Raw genomic sequence first — 9,319 nt, 5'->3', positions numbered from 1 at the left:
CGCCGCTCACCTTGTCAGCAATCGGCGTACGAGGTTACTTCCAGAAAATGTGGAGAAGATGATGTTCATTAAAATGAATTATAATCAATTCCTCCGTGGAGACATTCACCAGCAGCAATTGCCTCCAGAAAGTAAATGGGGACCTGAGATGGTGGATTCCAGTGGGGACGAATTAATAATCTGTGAGGAGGGGGATGTACACGGTGATATATCGGAGGATGATGATGAGGTGGACATCTTGCCTCTGTAGAGCCAGTTTGTTCAAGGAGAGATTAATTGCTTCTTTTTTGGTGGGGGTCCAAACCAACCCGTCATTTCAGTCACAGTCGTGTGGCAGACCCTGTCACTGAAATGATGGGTTGGTTAAAGTGTGCATGTCCTGTTTATACAACATAAGGGTGGGTGTGAGGGCCCAAGGACAATTCCATCTTGCACCTCTTTTTTCTTTAATTTTTCTTTGCGTCATGTGCTGTTTGGGGAGTATTTTTTTGAAGGGCCATCCTGCGTGACACTGCAGTGCCACTCCTAGATGGGCCAGGTGTTTGTGTCGGCCACTAGGGTCGCTTATCTTACTCACACAGCTACCTCATTGCGCCTCTTTTTTTCTTTGCGTCATGTGCTGTTTGGGGAGTGTTTTTTGGAAGGGCCATCCTGCGTGACACTGCAGTGCCACTCCTAGATGGGCCAGGTGTTTGTGTCGGCCACTAGGGTCGCTTAGCTTACTCACACAGCTACCTCATTGCGCCTCTTTTTTTCTTTGCGTCATGTGCTGTTTGGGGAGTGTTTTTTGGAAGGGCCATCCTGCGTGACACTGCAGTGCCACTCCTAGATGGGCCAGGTGTTTGTGTCGGCCACTAGGGTCGCTTATCTTACTCACACAGCTACCTCATTGCGCCTCTTTTTTTCTTTGCGTCATGTGCTGTTTGGGGAGTGTTTTTTGGAAGGGCCATCCTGCGTGACACTGCAGTGCCACTCCTAGATGGGCCAGGTGTTTGTGTCGGCCACTAGGGTCGCTTAGCTTACTCACACAGCTACCTCATTGCGCCTCTTTTTTTCTTTGCGTCATGTGCTGTTTGGGGAGTGTTTTTTGGAAGGGCCATCCTGCGTGACACTGCAGTGCCACTCCTAGATGGGCCAGGTGTTTGTGTCGGCCACTAGGGTCGCTTATCTTACTCGCCTCTTTTTTTCTTTGCGTCATGTGCTGTTTGGGGAGTGTTTTTTGGAAGGGCCATCCTGCGTGACACTGCAGTGCCACTCCTAGATGGGCCAGGTGTTTGTGTCGGCCACTAGGGTCGCTTAGCTTACTCACACAGCTACCTCATTGCGCCTCTTTTTTTCTTTGCGTCATGTGCTGTTTGGGGAGTGTTTTTTGGAAGGGCCATCCTGCGTGACACTGCAGTGCCACTCCTAGATGGGCCAGGTGTTTGTGTCGGCCACTAGGGTCGCTTATCTTACTCACACAGCTACCTCATTGCGCCTTTTTTTTTCTTTGCGTCATGTGCTGTTTGGGGAGTGTTTTTTGGAAGGGCCATCCTGCGTGACACTGCAGTGCCACTCCTAGATGGGCCAGGTGTTTGTGTCGGCCACTAGGGTCGCTTAGCTTACTCACACAGCTACCTCATTGCGCCTCTTTTTTTCTTTGCATCATGTGCTGTTTGGGGAGTGTTTTTTGGAAGGGCCATCCTGCGTGACACTGCAGTGCCACTCCTAGATGGGCCAGGTGTTTGTGTCGGCCACTAGGGTCGCTTATCTTACTCACACAGCTACCTCATTGCGCCTCTTTTTTTCTTTGCGTCATGTGCTGTTTGGGGAGTGTTTTTTGGAAGGGCCATCCTGCGTGACACTGCAGTGCCACTCCTAGATGGGCCAGGTGTTTGTGTCGGCCACTAGGGTCGCTTAGCTTACTCACACAGCTACCTCATTGCGCCTCTTTTTTTCTTTGCGTCATGTGCTGTTTGGGGAGTGTTTTTTGGAAGGGCCATCCTGCGTGACACTGCAGTGCCACTCCTAGATGGGCCAGGTGTTTGTGTCGGCCACTAGGGTCGCTTAGCTTAGTCATCCAGCGACCTCGGTGCAAATTTTAGGACTAAAAATAATATTGTGAGGTGTGAGGTGTTCAGAATAGACTGAAAATGAGTGGAAATTATGGTTTTTGAGGTTAATAATACTTTGGGATCAAAATGACCCCCAAATTCTATGATTTAAGCTGTTTTTTAGTGTTTTTTGAAAAAAACACCCGAATCCAAAACACACCCGAATCCGACAAAAAAAATTCGGTGAGGTTTTGCCAAAACGCGGTCGAACCCAAAACACGGCCGCGGAACCGAACCCAAAACCAAAACACAAAACCCGAAAAATTTCAAGTGCACATCTCTACTATCTGGTCCCTCCCCCTCCACGTTCTGCACCCGAGCCGTCCGTACTCACAGCCAACCAGACAGGCAGCAGCAGCACCACAGCAGCGGAGCTTGGGAGCAGAGGCAGCTTTTGCAGGGAAGCAGATCCCGACTCTAGTGCCTCCTCCTCCTCTCCCAAGACAGCTTTCATTATATTTTTTATGAAAGGGGCGTGGTCACGGAGGTCCGTGGATAGGCCCCGCCTCCGACTTTGCCTGGGCCTCGGTGGGTGTCTGTGTGGCTCAGCCCTGCCTGCTACCTCTGCAGGACCTGGAGGTAACATGAATGCATGTGTGTGTGTTTGGGGGGTGGGGGACTGTAGGGAACATGGTGTGTGTGTGGTGACAGTGTAGGGACATGCTGTGTGTGTGTGGTGACTGGGGGGGGGGGTAACAGGCTGAGTGTGTGTGTGTGTGTGTGTGGTGACTGTAGGGACATGCTGTGTGTGGTGACTGGGGGGGGGTAACAGGGTGTGTGTGTGTGTGTGTGTGTGTGTGTTTGTGGTGACTGTAGGGACCATGCTGTGTGTGTGGTGACTGCAGAGACATGCTGTGTGTGTGTGTGTGGTGACTGGGGGGTAACAGGCTGTGTGTGTGTGTGTGTGGTGACTGTAGGGAACATGCTGTGTGTGTGTGGGGTAATCGGGGGCAACAGGCTGTGTGTATGTCAGTGGCGGATTTAAAGGGGTGAGGAAAGGGCGATGGCCCCCCCGACACCTGCCTCGCAGATTTGAGAAGCTAGGGTCCACTCCCGTACCTTACTTCCACCCGCCGCAACGCGTCGCAACCGTGACAGTGATTATCTGCAGCAGCACTGACTGACAGTCTGAGTCTGACAAGTGTCAAATTCAGACCGCCAATGTGAGACCGTCTCCGCTCGCAGCCGCCGTTGAGAATCTGAGTGCAAGGTGTCGAGGCAGTGTGTCACTCATTGTCCGGCGTCCCTGCATATTACCTTGTCCCTGTGTCCTGTCCTCGAATCAGGGTGTAATGTTCCAGGGTCCTGGTGCTTGCTGCTGCTGCCGTGTGCTGGTGTATGTTCCGCATACGTCCTTCTCTCTGCCAGCCGCTGATGATGATGATAGGCCGGTGTCACCTGGTGCACCCGTCTCCCGCCGGTGTGCGACAGAAGCAGTCACTGCCAATTCCGTCTCCCTGTAGCAGTGGCGGCTGCAGCTGAGCGGATTGTATAGCAGCTTACAGCCCAGCCGCGAGCTGGCACCGCACACACCGTGGGGGAGGGGGGAGCCCGTAGCTATCATCACACCCACAGCGGGCACATCATCTCTGGCCACCCACAACGCCTCATGGGAGCCCACGCCGGTCTTGTCACTAGCAAAGTGTCGGGAAACTAACACGTATGGCCTGTGTGTGACAGCAGCCTGCATGCGGGACCAGACAAGGGGACAGTGGGCATGGTGGAACATATGAACCTCTCCTTCCCATCCCAAACTCTCTCTGAAGGGTCACACTGACACTGCTGCTGGATTATTATATGCAATTACTGCTAGTCACAGACAGTGTCAGTGTGTCTGATCACCCACTACAGAGACTAGCCGGGGAGACCAGTCTGCTCAGCCTGATACCAGTACACCCAGCGATCCTAGCTCAGGGTTGCCCTCCACCTTGCAGCTGAGCCCAGTACCAAGACGCCTCCCCAGGACACTGCTGCTGAGTTATTGCTACACACAGGTAAGGCACCGCTGTTATGACAGGTGTTCCTCACCGAAGAATAGAACAGAATAATGACAGTTCACCAATATATTATATACCAAGCGGAGGACTGGAAGGGGGAGGAGAAATAAATAGGAAGAGGAGGAGTCAGGATTAATTTTGAAACTGCCCCACCTATAAGAAATGTCTAGATCCGCCCCTGGTGTATGTATAGTGATTGGAGACGACAGGTTGTGTGTGTGTATGTTTTGAATGGGGGGATCAGGCTGTGTGTGTGGTGACTGGAGGCAGTGTCGAACCAGGAAGGGGGGGTTTTGGCACACAGGCACGTCTCCACCCCATGTCGTTTCTGCCACTTTTTTTTTTAAACAGGGATCTGCGGCAGTGTGGTGCAATGAAGAGGCATGCATCAGTACTGTTGCCCAACATCATGATCCCAAGAAAACCAGAAGAGCGGACCTGCTGCTGTCGGCGCTGAAAGGAGGGCCAGCTGCTACCGGCACTGATGAGAAGAGGGACCCGCCGCTGCCTGAGGTACACAGTGCCACTTGTACTTAGGGTGGGGTGCACAAAGTGACACTAGTATCAGGGGTAGGAAGACAGAGCGAGGTACACAGTCCCACATGTAACCCCCCCCACTCACTCTACCCCGCCTCTCTCTCTCTCACACTCCTCTTTTTCACCTCTCTCCCCATTTCTCTCCCCCCAGCCCCCTCTCTCTCTCACCCCCCCATCTGTCTCCCCTCTTTCTCTTTCTTTCTCTATCTATCTTTTCCCCCCCTTGCCCCCTCTCCCTCTTTCAACTCTCTCTCTCACTTAACCTTATCTCTCATCCTCCCTGTCTCACCTCTCTCTCATTCTTTCTCTCTCTCTCTCTCTCTCTCTCTCTCTCAACTCTCTCACCCTCACTCTGTGACTCACCTCTCTCTCTTTCTTTCTCTTTCGAACCCTTTCTCCCCCGTATCTCTCCCTTTTTCTTTTGCACTCTCTGTTTCATTCTCTTTCCCTCTCTCTCTCATCTCCCTCACTCTGTCCCCCACTCTATCAACCCTTTGTCTCACTCCCCCCTCTGTTTCTTTTTTTTTCTCTCTCCTCCTCTCTCTATCTTTCTCCCCCTTGTGCCTCTCTCCTCTCATAGTGCTTTCTCTTCCTTGCTGTCTGTCTCACTTCTCTCACACTCTCTATCTCCCTCCCCTTTCTCTCTCTCCCCTTATCTCTCTCCTTTCACTTTCACTCTCACCCCACTCTGTCTCACCTCTATCTTTTTCTCTTTTTTCTCTCTCCCTCTCTGTCAGCCCTCTCACCCCCTTTTCTTTCTTTTTCTTTCTTTCTTTTTTTCTCTTTCTCTTTCTTTCTTTCTCTTTCTTTCTTTCTTTCTTTCTTTCTTTCTTTCTTTCTTTCTTTCTTTCTTTCTTTCTTTCTTTCTTTCTTTCTTTCTTTCTTTCTTTCTTTCTTTCTTTTTCTCTCTCTTCCTCCTGATCCCTCTCTCTCACACCCCTGCTTTTGTCTCACCTCTTTCCCTCTCTCTTTCTTTTTTCTATCTCTCCTGCCCGCTCTCCCCCAGCTCCTTCACTCTCACCCCCTCTTTTACCTCTTTCTTTTTCCCTTTCTCTCTCTCTTTCTTGCTTACTCTTTCTCTCTCTCTCTCTCATGCTTTATCTCTCTTTCCGCTCACTCTTCCCCGACCCCTCTCCCTCTTTCAACTCTTTCTCTCACACCTGTCTCACCTCTCTTTCTCTTTCTCTCCATCCTTCCACTCTGTCTCACTTCTTTCATTCTCTCTCTCTTTCCCCCATCCCTCTCCTCTCTCTCTCTCTTACATCGCCTTCTTCTCTCTCACTCCCCCTCTTTCTCTCTCTCCTCCTTTCTCTCTCTCTCTCTCTCTCTCTCTTTCTCTCTCCTCTCTCTCACCTTGCTTTAGCTACTCTGCTGTCTGTCTGTCTCTCTCTTTCTACCCCCTCTTTCTTTCTCACCCTGCTCTCCTTCTATCTATCTCTCCCCCTTTCAGAGAGTTAATGGGTGTTGCTGGCTGCTGTTTTGATCTGTACTGCTTGGTGAACGGCGCTCGGTCAGATGCAGAACTAGCGTCAATGCTGGGGAACACCAGTCAAAATCTTACCTAGGGCATCAAACTGCTTAGGGCCGCCTCTGGGGGAAGCAATCGGCCAAGGGCGTGCAGGTACCGCAGAAGACAACCTCCACCGGCTTCAAGACCCATCAGGACCCGCGGAAGAACCCCTACAGTGAGGATTCAACCTGAAGAACCCCTTACAGAGGACCCCTGTAGAGAGGGTGACAGGAGCACTGCAGTGGGAGTCAGAACAGGAGGAGTCAAGCCAGCTGCCAGACAGGATCGGCAAGGACCTTCGGCACGGCAGGAGCAGCACCGTGCAGTGTTTTACATCCTGGGCCTGCTCAGGAGTTCGGAGGTGGCAGAAGAGCTGCAACGCAGAGTGGTGAGAAACATAGTTGTTTTTTTTTGTTTTCTGATGCCCTTCTGCTGCATACGCTGCTCTGTGAGGCTAAGCCAACCCTGGGTTGTTGTTTGTTTGTTTGTTTTTTGGGGGGGGCGCCAATGCTGTTTCTTGCACACAGCGCTGAAATGTCTAGTTACGGCACTGCTATAGTCTACCATATTTTCTAAATATGTCCCATGAACTAGTTTATCATTATGGGGGAGATGTACTAAGCCTGAAAAGTGATAAATATCACTGTGATAAAGCACCAGCCAATCGGCTCCTAACTGCCATGTCACAGGCTGTGTTTGAAAAATGACAGTTAGGAGCCGATTGGCAGGTGCTTTATCACAGTGATATTTATCACTTTTCAAGCTTAGTACATCTGGCCCTATATGATGATACTCTTCAGTCTGTGTAATATATATATAGTAAGGGTATTAAATTGTATTTCAAGGAAGAAATTTCCTGGTCTCACATATTACTCTGTACTTTTCCAGGGAAATATGTTGGTATTAACGGATCTATTTCTGATGGTTTTTTGATATGATAATCATGTGGAAATGACAGTTTTTGAATGATCACCTTGATACATAAAATACATTTCTAAGTAGCTTGCATATTTATTAATGTATTACAACACAGATATCTCTTGTTTTAATTGATCTCTATTAGAGATGAGCGGGTTCGGTTCATTGAGTTCCGAACCCCCCTGAACTTCACCTATTTTACACGGGTCCGAGGCAGCCTCGGATCTTCCCGCCTTGCTCGGTTAACCCGAACACGCCCGAACGTCATCATCCCGCTGTCGTATTCTCGCGAGATTCGTATTCTATATAAAGAGCCGCGTGTCGCCGCCATTTTCCCTTGTGCATTGGAGATTGAACGGAGAGGACGTGGCTGCGTTCTCTCCCTGAAAAGCTCAGTATCTGTGCTCAGTGTGCTGCAACTATCTGTGCTCAGTGTGCTGCAAATATCTGTGCTCAGTGTGCTGAAAATATCTACGTTCTCTGCCTGAAAATGCTCCATATCTGTGCTCAGTGTGCTGCAAATATCTGTGCTCAGTGTGCTGCATTGTGGGGACCACCAGTATATAATTATAGTAGTACAGTACAGTAGGCCATTGCTGTATCTTGCAGCTCTGTGCTAAGTATACTATCCATATCTGTGCTGCATTATTGCGAGCAGTATATAGTAGGACAGTGCAGCATTTTGGTGACCAGCAGTATACATATACAGTAGTACAGTACAGTAGGCCATTGCTGTATCTTGCAGCTGTGTCAAGTATACTATCCATATCTGTGCTGCATTGTTGTTAGCAGTATATAGTAGGACAGTGCAGCATTTCGGTGACCAGCAGTATACATATAGTACAGTACAGTAGGCCATTGCTGTATCTTGCAGCTCTGTGTCACTTCTAGTATCCTGATCAGTGCTCAATATCTGCTGCATTGTAGTGACCAGTATGTATACTGTACTGTGCGACATGTGTTATACACCTGGTGATTTTATACATCCTGTAATCTGTACTGAGCGATGTGTGAGATACACCTGGGGATTATACACCCTGTATACTGTACTGTGCGGTGTGAGATACACCTGGGGATTATACACCCTGTATACTGTACTGTGCGGCGTGTGATACACCTGGTGATTATACACCCTTTATACTGTACTGTGCAATGTTTGTGATACACCTGGTGATTATACACCCTGTATACTGTACTGAGCGATGTGTGAGATACATCTGGGGAATATCACCCTATATACTGTACTGTGTGATGTGTGAGATACACCTGGGGATTATACACCCTATATACTGTACTGTGCGATGTGTGTGATACACCTGGTAATTAATTATACACCCTGTATACTGTACTGTGCGACGTGTGTTATACACCTGGTGATTATACATCCTGTAATCTGTACTGAGCGATGTGTGAGATACACCAGGGGATTATACACCCTATATACTGTACTGAGCGATGTGTGAGATACACCTGGGGATTATACACCCTATATACTGTACTGTGCGATGTGTGTGATACACTTGGTAATTAATTATACACCCTGTATACTGTACTGTGAGATGTGTGTTATACACCTGGTGATTATACATCCTGTAATCTGTACTGAGCGATGTATGAGATACACCTGGTAATATCTGTGCTCAGTGTGCTGCATTGTGGTGACCACCAGTTTATTATAATAGTACAGTACAGTAGGCCATTGCTGTTTCTTGCAGCTCCGTGTCAGCCTCAGTTCTAGTATCCTGATCAGTGCTCAATATCTGCTGCATTGTTGTGACCAGTATATATAGTAGTACAGTGCAGCATTGTGGTGACCACCAGTATATAGCAGTACAGTACAGTAGGCCATTGCTGTATCTTGCAGCTCTGTGTCACTTCTAGTATCCTGATCAGTGCTTAATATCTGTGCTCAGTGTCAGTGCTGCATTGTGGTGACCAGTATACTACAGTACAATAGTCCAGTGCTGTTCTCGCTGCTCAGTGTTAGTTCTCCGTAGTATCATCAGTGATCAGTATAATCAGTTCTCAGTATAATCAGTTCGCTGTTAGACGTGTGCCCATTTTCCGCCATTAGTGCATTGGGATTTAGACAATTGATGAAGTTATTGTGTCCCCGGTACAAAATCCCATCTAGATTCCACTTCACTAGGCAGGCGATAGCGAGATTTTACCAATTAATATCAGTGATTTATAATTATTAATTACAGTTATCTTGCCAAATAATTCCAGTGATTTTGTCATTTTCTTCCAGTGATTTGGACCAA

Source organism: Pseudophryne corroboree, chromosome 6 (genome assembly GCF_028390025.1).
Source record: "Pseudophryne corroboree isolate aPseCor3 chromosome 6, aPseCor3.hap2, whole genome shotgun sequence".
Taxonomy (NCBI): domain Eukaryota; kingdom Metazoa; phylum Chordata; class Amphibia; order Anura; family Myobatrachidae; genus Pseudophryne; species Pseudophryne corroboree.
This window is presented reverse-complemented; position numbering follows the sequence as displayed.